The following is a 9,852-nucleotide window of genomic DNA, read 5'->3' as shown; positions in this document are numbered from 1 at the left end:
AACTACAAAAGCGCAATGTCAACTACATGAGCAAAATATAACCTCTCCAACCGTATCCTGCAGTGGTGTAGTGTCAGAGTGTACACATATAGAAGTACAGCACCTTATGCTGTCAAGGCCCAGGGAAAGACGTGCTCAGCGAGTCAAAAACATGACTGTTGCACCGGGCGTAAAAACATTCTTTTTTTAAATTGCATACAGGCACCCTCCCAATCAAAACATGGATGGAAAAAAAGGGCCTTTTTGTACCTTGGGGCTCAAACTGTCTGCTGTGTAGGAAACCTGAAACAGTTGAGCACGTGTTCCTGGATTGTTGGGAGGCGGTGTTTTACTGGGATGTGTTACAAAGGACACTTAAAAAAGACCTGCCATTGACGCCACGGTGAATTCGGTACTTGACAACTGTTAATGATGATTTTCAGTATGACCTCATCATGCTATTTGGCCTTCACAGTACTTGGAGGAGTAGGATGGCTTATAGACACTGTGATGTCGATGCACGATCTGTATGTGATTATCTTGTTGAACAAGTGTATAAACTAAAAGAAATTATGAAGCAGCAAGACGCTGCGGAGGAGGTCTTGAGTCTGATGGGCGAACTTGTGGTAATGAAAGTCTATTAGACACGGTTTTCAGCCAAGGAGCATGGCAACCACGATCTTTTACTGATGTATTTGTACCAATTCATGCAATAATGAAAAAAATGGAAGTGGTGTAGTCACTGCATAGGCCTTCCGGGAACGACGACGAGGGCCAGCTCATCTGCTACCCTTATTTGATGGGGCAGGTCGTCCGCCTTCATCCCGGCCTTCAACTTGAGAAGTACTGACCTCGTTGTCGAGCCTTTCTCGCTGGCGCCCTGGACGCGCCACCGTTCTCGAGTGACCTCCGTCACCTTCCCGAATGCGGCGAAAGCCGTGCGAATGTCCTCATCTGCGACACCGTGTATCATCCAATGTAGTCTGACTCGGACTTGCTGGTCTTGAGGGTCGATAAAAACACACCGTGGTCCCTTCACTTTCAGCTCTTTCAAAGCCACAACACGCTTCGTGGCTTCAGCAGTCTTGAAGGTGACAGCCCACACGTGATTAACTTGATACGCCCCCAAGGCTACAACCTCGGCGAGCGCGTCGGTCTCGGCGAGTGCATCCCGAAAGTCTTCTACGCGGTAGGGCCTAGCTCGAACGTCACCATGCAAAACAACCGTGTTTAAAGCAACAAGTCCTGTGGGCAGCTGCGGCAAAACAATCTCATATTCACTATCTTCACTTACATCGGACCTGTTACCGCGGCCAGCCTGGGCCGCTATCGCTGCTCCGGTGGAGCCCATGATCCTGCGTCCGAACACGCCGGTGGCCGGAAGTAGAACGGCCATGGTTGTGGCCATGTACGACGCGAGTGCAAAGTACCGCGTTGTTCTCGCTGCCGACGCTTTGGACACACGGAAGTTGATTGTGTCCGCACCTACGCTGCGGCAGCAGTGCCCGCTCTCAGAGAGGAGACGCCTGAAGAAGTAATGGATGTTGTCGAGGCTGAGGAAGCAGCAAAGGGAAGCGAAGACGTGGGAACCTCTGCGGCATCGGTCAACGTGGAAGCACCGACCATCACCGTCAAAGAGGCGGGTGATGACACAGGAAAACAACAAGAGTCGGCAACCTGGGTGCCAGCGGCGTCTGCGAACGAGAAAGCACCCGTTCAAAACGCAGGTTCTTTGGAGCCTGCAACGAAGGTGACCATTGTTTCGGGAAACGGCGTTCGGTCAACGAGCGCCGGCAGCGCACCTAAACGCTAGCATACAAAGGAAGGAGAAGGGAGCGAACAGCAGACCCTTACGAACGACGATGAGCCGCCTATGAAAGCGGCCCTGAACCGGCGACCTCCTTTCAAGCCACAGCCCAACATCGCGGCGGACAGGAGGGCCGAGGAAAAGCCACCCTCGCAGCAAGTCGATCCCGTAAAAGATAATGGAGGTGGGCATTCTGGAAACGTAGCGCCATGCTAGACGTGAAAGGTAAGCGTCATGCTCCCGGCCTCCTTCTAATGCATGACTGCGCGACCGCGATGGCTGTGCGACCGCGCTCAACAATTACTTTACGTCAGTTTTTTCCGCTGCTAACGTTACTGCTAATGAACACATTCCAGAAATCTCACTCTCAAAAATGCCTAAAATCGAAATTAACCCTGATGGTGTATCAAAGCTTATTGCCTCCCTGAAAATATCTACATCTGCCGGCTGCGATCAAATTAACAGCAAGCTACTAAAAAATACCATTTCATTGTCTAGCCAGGTACTGCATCTAATTTTTACGCAATCCTTAGATACCGGGGTTGTCCCTGACGATTGGAAAAAAGCTCAAATTACACCCATATTTAAAGCGGATGACCGCACGAGCCCTAACAACTATCGTCCCATTTCCCTCACTAGTATACCGTCTAAACTACTTGAGCACATTATTTTTTCCAATCTTATGACCCACCTAGAATCAATGAACGTTTTCTATCCGAATCAACACGGCTTCCGGAAGCAGCTGTCATGTGAGACTCAGCTCGCCGAATTCACCCACGACATTTTACAATACTTAGATAACCTTGTCCAGATCGACGCTATCTTTCTCGACTTTTCAAAAGCATTTGATCGTGTTTCCCATAACCTTCTTCTTTTTAAGTTGTCATCGCTCGGCATTCCACAAACCTTGCTCTCCTGGCTAGAGCTGTTCCTTAAACGACGTAAGCAGTTCACCTGTGTTAATAACTGTCGCTCAGCTTTTTCCGACGTAACATCCGGCGTACCTCAAGGTGCAGGCTTATCACCTCTTTTATTCCTCATCTACATCAATGACCTACCGATCAACATAAAATCAACGCTACGTTTATTCGCAGATGACTGCGTAATTTACAGCCCCATCCACGGCGCTAGCGACATTGCCGCTCTTCAACAGGATCTAACCACTATCTCAGCGTGGTGTGACAAATGGCACATGCCTCTTAATCTAAATAAATGCCAATACATATCATTCTCCCGCAAAAACACAGTTATTGATAGCACTTACAACATAAAATCGGTCGCCGTCACGAGAACATCATCTTATAAATACCTAGGAGTACACATCACATCATCGCTGTCATGGACAACACACATTCAGACCATCTGTTCCAAAGCATCATGCACACTTGGTTTTCTCCGGCGCAATCTAAAATCTGCATCACCTGAAGTAAAAAAGCTGGCATACATAACATTCGTACGTCCTAAATTGGAGTACGCATCAGCTGTCTGGCATCCATCACAATCGTATCTCATCTCAGACCTTGAAGCCATTCAAAACCGCGCCGCCCGTTTTATTACATCGCAGTACTCAAGAAATACCAGCGTGACATTACTAAAATAATCCCTCGGCCTTCAAACACTAGCAACTCGCCGTGTTAATTCCCGGCTATGCCTCTTTCACTCTTTCTTTTATCGCTCACCAAGACATTTGTTGCTGCAGCCACCCCCACGTACGTCATCCCGCCTAAACCCCAGTAACCCAATCACACGCATTAAAACCCGCACCTCCGCAATGAGCAGTTCATTTTTTCCCGACGCCATAGTGCTCTGGAATGGCCTTCCCGACAACGTAATTACATGCTCCGATCGCCGCCTTTTCCGCGAGAAACTGGCTAATCACTTCTCATAAACATATTCATACTGCGACACCAAAGTGCCAACTGTTCCTTGTTTTTCTTTTTGTATGTTTATTTCTTGCTTTTAGTTTGTATATTATTTTACACTTTTTTGGTACCCCGTGTATTTTCCCCCTTTCTTTCTTTTGTGTTCTCTGCTACTACCCTCCAACCTGTATGTACGCCCCCCCCCCCCCCCCCCCCCCTTATGTAATGCCTTCGGGCCTTTAAGGGACAAATAAATGAAATGCATGATTATGGCGATGGATCAGTGTCTGAACGTTGCAACGTTCAACGTCCGAGGGTTGGCTGGTAGAAGGAAGCGAAGCCAAGTAATTCGCCTTTTAACAGAGCAAAACATTTACGTTCTAGCAGTACAGGAAACTAAAGTGGAGGGAGAGGAGGAGACAGGGAGCATGGCGCAGCGTTTCACGGCGCGGTACGAAGTGGCTGTTAGTCATGCAGTGGGCACGTCGGCTGGGTGCCTTCTTGTCGAACGGTTGCCAGGACTTATAGTGCAGGCCGTGATTTCGTCTACGTGCAGAAGGTTGATCGTTTGTGACCTGGGTTTGCTTAACAGTGAATGGCGCTTTCTCTTCGTTTATGCACCGAATGCAGCTGAAGACAGGCTCATTTTCTTTAAAAACATCGAACGAGACTTAGATTCAACAAGGCAGCTGATAATTATGGGTGACTTCAACTGTGTTTTAAGCACCCGAGACAAAACCTCTAACCGTCCCTTTAAAGATGCAAGCACCGATTGTTTGTTGCAGATGATTGCAGAGTTTTCATTAGAGGATGTTGCTGAGTGCTTGGAGGGAGCACGCAGCGTGCAATACACCCATTTTCAGAGTTCTAGTCATGCTCGACTTGACCGAATTTATTTATCGTTGGATGTGATACCGAAGTGTTAAAATTATTCTGTTATCCCAATGTCCTTCTCCGATCATTGTCTGGTAAAATGCACTATAGGAGCTAGAAGCCCAAGCAAAAGTTTTGTGTGGGACCTTTGGAAGCTGAATTCCAAACTTTTAGAAGACGATAACTTAATCGAAATTATTGTACAGAAGCTAAATGAAATAAATAAACGACCTACCAGCAGCATTGGGGAGCAATGGGAACTGTGCAAGCAAGAAATTAAAATGAAAGCGATAGAAAGAGCCAGCTGTATTCGCGAGAAGCGAATACAGCGAATACAGAAGGAGCGCTCGTTCGCGCCAGGGCCGAAAGATGGGACGCCGGCGAGACGCCCACTAAGCGCGCTCTGGGTCTTGAAAAAGCCCAGGCTCATCGAAATGACATAACCGAAGTAGAATGGAACGGAAGCCTCGTGACAGATAAAAACGACATTGCACGTGCGTTCTTCGACTATTATCAGGAGCTGTTTGCTTTTCGAGACATGAAGTTGGAGACGTTTAAGCAGGTGTTTCTTTCCTCGTTGCCACGACTGGATGCTACCACAACAGAAAAGTTAGAGCAGCCGATTTCCGAGGACGAGGTTGAATGCGCCATTGATAATCTGAACCCAGGAAAGTCGCCTGGGCCGGATGGTTTGAGCGCAGCCTTTTATAAAGCATTTAAGCTAGATCTGTCCCCATTGTTAGCTGCAGTATTTAACGATGCCTATGAACTTGGTGCACTCCCTCCTTCGTTCGCATCCTCACACACAGTGTTAATTCCTAAGTCAAACCAAACAGAGAAACTAAAATTTGTGACGTCATACAGGCCTATTTCTTTAAGAAATGTGGATTACAAAATACTGATGAAAGTTCTGGCAGCCAGGCTACAGACAGTGATAAAACATATAGTTGGCTCCCACCAGACGTGTGGTATAAAGGGCCGGTCCATTACAACAAATATTCATAAAGCGAGGTGCGTGCTGGAATGTTGTGACGTTGCTTTCGCGAGGGTCGCGCTTCTTCAGCTCGACCTAAAAAAGGCGTTTGACTGTGTTCCACATGATGTATTGTTTGCACTATTGGATTATATCAATGTCGGTTCTATTATCAGAGAGGACGTAGCCCTGGGGTACCGAAACTGCACAACGCGATTGATTGTTAATAAAGTATTAGGGGAACCCATAAATGTGCGGCGTTCGGTACGTCAGGGTTGTCCCCTCAGCCCTCTTCTATTCTGCATTTATATCGAAACTTTATGCCTATCTATTATGCAAAATCCATTTGTTCAGGGCTTTCAACTGTACATGTCTGAGGTCGAACTTGTGGCGTACGCTGATGATGTGGCAGTGTTTTGTGCGAACAAAGAAAGTATTTGCGCCGCAGTTGAAGTTGTGAAAGATTTTAGTGCGACCACAGGAAGTTCAGTAAACTGGGGAAAGTGTCTTGGCTTCTGGCACGGGGCGTGGACATCAACGCCTGACTTTTTTGCCAACGTTACATGGGTTACAACACCCGTGAAGTATTTGGGCGTACCTCTAGAATTCTATGAAGACAGCAAGCCATTTTGGCGCGCCCAAGTTCAGGAAATACGGGAGAAGGCTGACAAGTGGAAAGGAGTGCCGCTGTCTATCTTTGCACGAGCCACTGTGTGTGATCTATTTTTTGTTGCCAAGGTGTGGTACGTCATGCAAGCACTTCATTGCTCTAGGTTGAGTGTTCAAAAGCTACACCGAATCTTTGCTGTGTTTGTATGGGCATCAAGTTGGGAAAGATGTAGTCGGGATAACCTGTTCCGGCCAATTAAAGACGGAGGTCACGGGCTTGCTCACATATTTGTGCGCCAGCTTGTAAACAGATTTATTTTCTTTCGCGATGTTACCGACTCCTTTTTGCGCACTGTGTGCCAAGTGAGGCTCGCGCGGGCGTTGCCCAATTTCGTTGTTGCTACGGAAAGCATTACAGGGTGTCTTTCTAGTTTTTTCAGAGGTTGTCAGCAGTGTTCGAATTCTGTCAGCTCGCTTCTCGACAGAATACTTAAGTTCAGTGAAAAAAAAGAACCTGTATAAAGCTGTTCGTGACGACTTCTTCTCTGTTCCTGTGTACAGAGCCTTGTATAGCGGCCGTCTAGGTCAAGACGTACTGAAGCGTGTCAAAAGAATGCCAGTTTCTCCTGGGGTAAAGACGTTTTTCTTTAAGTTACATACAGGAACGTTATCGGTACAAACGTTTTTTGAAAGCAAGGGCTTTTGTCTGCCATGGGGTTCACTTTGCTTAATATGTAAACAGCCAGAGACAATAGACCATGTATTTCTGCACTGTTGGGAGGGCGTCTATTTTTGGGATGTGCTGCAACGAACTGTTAAAAAAGAATTACCATTAGACTCATTCGGGATTAGATTCCTGCCAACTGAAAATAATGATGGGATTCCACTTGATACGGTTATGCTAATAGGCCTGCACAGTCTATGGCGGTCCAGAATAGCGGGTTTTCACTGTGACCCTGACACCCGCCCTGCAAGGCTCTACTTTCGCGAGAGTACACACGCATTGGTTGAAATGCACAAATTGAAGACCACTGTGCCAGACTGGATTTCAAGAGTCGAACCACTATGCGAACTGAAGGAATTTTAACTTGACAAAGACAACTCGTATAAGCCTGCCGGCTTCTGTATTAAGTGTCATGCTTGTGGTAACCGCTCTGCTGTGAGCATTCTGTTTGTAGCGCGTTTTTTTTGGTTTTGTTTTGTGTTGGTGATGACCGGCAATAAAGAAAAAAAAAGGAAGTGGTGTAGTGGTTAAAGTGCGTGTTTGTTGGCTGAAAGGACCGAAGTTCGAATCACATGTCAAATGTTTTCTTTGTCTTTCTTTCTCTTTTTTTTTCTTTTCTTTTTCTTTTTCAAATGTAGTGGTGTTATTTTATAGCTCTGCATGCTTTTTCCAGCCTGGCGTCCAGTTTTTTTCTGAAACAAGGGCCACGGACCATACACGAATTTCCGGAATGAGAGCTCTGCGCGGTTTCATTTCGGTTGAGCCTGTATCAATTAACCAGAAACCGCACGAACACGTCATTTCTGGAACTGATACCGGGCAGAGTATTCCGCTTCTGAAAAGAAGCCGGGCCGATCGACGAAGCTCCACCAGAAGGACCATGCCGGATACGCCAGCGCACTAAATAAGCATGATACCAAACATATTATACAACTATTCTTTCTATAAAGAGCACGCTTCGTTTCCCAAATACCTCGAAAACACGAAGCCGTCGAAGTGTGCGCTAGCAAGCATATATGCGCTTCGCGTCGCTTTTGCGCGTACAACAGTCGCTGCAGCTCGTACGATCTTGTGGTGCGTCTTCATATCTGCGACTGAAGATTTGCCGCCTTCAACGCGAAAGTGGAAGCACGAACGTTTCGTTTCGCTAGCAATGACAAAAAACTGTTCGAGAAAAAATCAATAAACATCGCTGACCATCGAAAGATGCGCAGATAGCCGCACACCGGGCGACGCGTTCTCGAATGTTTACATATTGAAACCGCTCAGTCGGAAGTGTATTCATTAACATCGATGCTTGTATGTAGGAAAACTTAGAAGCGTTCGTAGACGATGAAAAACAAATCAGCACTAGGAAATTATGATATCTTGAGGTTTGCCTTCAATAAAGCGACGCATTATAAAGATACGGCACATTTGTGAACCCTCGTGATAGCCTGGAAAATATTCAGCGTGTTTAAAGGGCGATAGGTGAATTACGGCCACAAATTCTACAGCTATGAAAAATATACAAAGTACGAAAGAGCAAAAGTAGCTACATATACAGAATAATAACTAGTGCAACCATAACTCTGCGTTGTGTGAAGTTCACACATTTCCAGCGGTCAAGCCATGCGCGGCTGGATCGCATTTATGTGTCTACGGACGTCATATCAAAATGCAGTAGTTAAAATGTAGTACCGATTTCATTTTCTGATCATTGTTTAGTGGAGTGCGGGATAGGGACAAAAAATCGAGGCAGTCAGTTTTCATGGGAGACGTGGAAATTAAATAATAAGCTCATTACAGACGATATCTTTAGTAGGAAAGTAAGCGAAGAAATTGACAAAATAGAGTCTAGGGGGGAGATGAAAATATGGCAGCAGTAGGAACTTTGCAAAGAGCAAATAAAGATAGCAGCAATCGAACGGTCAAGCTGTATACGACAAGAAGAGAAGCGTGAGGAGGACAATTTAAGATCCTTGCTAGCTAGACTACTTGAAAAAGAAAGCGAAGAGCTTGGTAAATGGATGGACGATATTAGGAAAATAAAAAACAGGATTGAACTGTTCGAAGAAGAGCGCTATCGTGGTGCGCTTGTGCGGGCGAAGGCGCAAGATATAGCTGCTGGGGAGACACCGTCGAAACGAGCACGTACTGGAGGGCACAGACTCAAGCCACGCGGGAAAAGGTGGAGAGGTGGAAAGGGTAAGAATTGTCAGTTTTCGCCAGGGCCACAGTGCAATATCTTTTTATGTCGAAGCTGTGGTACGTGATGCAAGTGTTGCATTGTGCATGGATGAACGTACAGAGACTGCACCGGATATTTGCCAGTTTTGTGTGGGCAGCAGAATGGGAACGATGTAGTCGGACCAGTTTGTTTAGGCGGGTGAAGGACGGTGGACTCGGTATGGGGCATTTATTTCTACGACAGATTGTTAGCAGATTTCTTTTTGTTCGCGATGTAAGAGATCCATTTTTGCGTAATGTGTGCCAATTAAGGCTCGGAAATGCACTAATGGACTTTGTTGTCTCGACCGAAAGTGTATCGGGACGCATTTTTGGTTATTTTAGAGAGGTTGTCGCGAGTGTGCGATTCCTGTCTGTTCGATTTTCTTATGAATATTTATGTTGTGTTGGCAGGAAGAAGCTGTACAAGGATTTGTGTGACGTAGTTCTTCCCGTACCAATGTACAGGGTCTTATACAGTAGAGGACCAGGAAGCGACGTACTTAAGCGGGTGAAGGCGATGCAGGTGCCGTCAAATGCAAAAACTTTTTTCTTTAAGTTACACACGGAAACACTGCCAGTAAAGAAGTTCTTGGAAGGAAAGAAGTTATTTTTACCTTGGGGTTCGCATTGCTTAATTTGTAAACAGCCAGACACTATAGACCACGTTTTCTTACATTGTTGGGAAGGGGTATACGTTTGGGATATTTTATAAAGGACTTTAAAAAAGGAATTTCCATTAGACTCGCATGGTATTAGGTACTTGCCAGTAGAGAATGGGGATTGGGTGCCATTTGACCGTATTATGCTAATGGCC

The sequence above is a fragment of the Amblyomma maculatum genome, chromosome 7 (genome assembly GCF_055883805.1).
Source record: "Amblyomma maculatum isolate TAMU_Amacu chromosome 7, ASM5588380v1, whole genome shotgun sequence".
NCBI classification, from domain to species: Eukaryota; Metazoa; Arthropoda; class Arachnida; order Ixodida; family Ixodidae; genus Amblyomma; species Amblyomma maculatum.
This window is presented reverse-complemented; position numbering follows the sequence as displayed.